The sequence below is a fragment of the Populus euphratica genome, unplaced genomic scaffold (assembly GCF_000495115.2).
Source record: "Populus euphratica unplaced genomic scaffold, PopEup_1.0 scaffold103.1, whole genome shotgun sequence".
Classification (NCBI taxonomy): domain Eukaryota; kingdom Viridiplantae; phylum Streptophyta; class Magnoliopsida; order Malpighiales; family Salicaceae; genus Populus; species Populus euphratica.
Window position 1 is genome coordinate 172,450 of NW_011499891.1, and position 1,341 is coordinate 173,790.

The following is a 1,341-nucleotide window of genomic DNA, read 5'->3' on the forward strand; positions in this document are numbered from 1 at the left end:
AATTACCGAATAGTCTTCTGGTTTGGATTGCACCGACATCTCTTTTCTAAGTTTGGCCATCTCTTTATCCTTGCAATTTAAGTTCTTCAAGTCATCAATCAATCCTTTTATTTATGTGATAGGCCTGCATTTAAAATGAATATTTACCACAAATTAAAGGTATCTTGTATTATTAGATATATTATTATAAAATATGCTTTAGTTAAGGAGTTATTGATACTTCAAGTGCAAAATGATGATATAAAACCTTGATAAAAATACACTTTTAAGTATCAATCATCAGACCCTTTTGGAATAGGTGGTGTCTTGCAAAATCACCATGGCCATCTTCTCGGTATGTTCTTTGTTCCAGTTGGGATTTTAGACTCTAATATTGCTGAGTTAAGGGCTATTATCAAAGCCATTAAACTATCAACATCTAATTGCCTCCTCCACCATCAACATCTCATCATAGAATCTGACTCTACAAATGTTATTAACTGGATGCATAAGCCTTACATTCGTCCCTGGAAGCATCACAATCTTTTTTCCTTTGTCAATAGACTGAATGCATATTTTGGCTCAATCACCTTCTCCCATGTCTTTCATGAAAGTAATTGCATAACAGATTGCATGGCTAAACAAAGAGTGTGAAGATCAAGTGAATTTGTTGCCTGGTTTTGACTTTACCATTAATATTGTGGCCTTGCTTATGTGTCATTTGCTATTATGCTATTGAGTTTATTTCTGTTTGACATGACCAAAAGATTGATGTCTTCTCCCAAGTGCATGAGTGTCAAAATAATACATAACCCGGCAAGATCAGGGTCGAACCATATGAAGGTTAATTCTATAAATTATAGATAACAATAATACAACAACAATCATATGTTAAAGTCTGTGTGTGAAAATTAAGGTTTAAGAATACATGTTAAATGAGCATATGAGTAGAATTAAGTGATAATCATGCGAGAGTTTGTAAACCTAAATTTTTTTAAGAAGTATTATAATAGACCTTGTTTATAATGGTTACTAAGATGCATCTCAAGAGTCACTTTAACAAAAGAGCTCCTTTACAATTTTGCACATGCTTATGAAATAGAAATAGGTAGTTAATTTTTTTTTTGTCAACTACTACCCTCTTCTCCTAACCAAAACGAGACATTGTGTTCAATACCCTAAAATAGAAAGATAGAGTATAGAAGACATCACTTGAAACACCAGATACTGACAATCCTGAAACACACTTAAATAAATATAAGAAACAACAAAACACAAATATTATGCTATTAATAAAACCAAAAGACACAAGTTTTTACAAACTAAGACTCAAATCGTAGTTGTGATTGTGGCTCACATCTT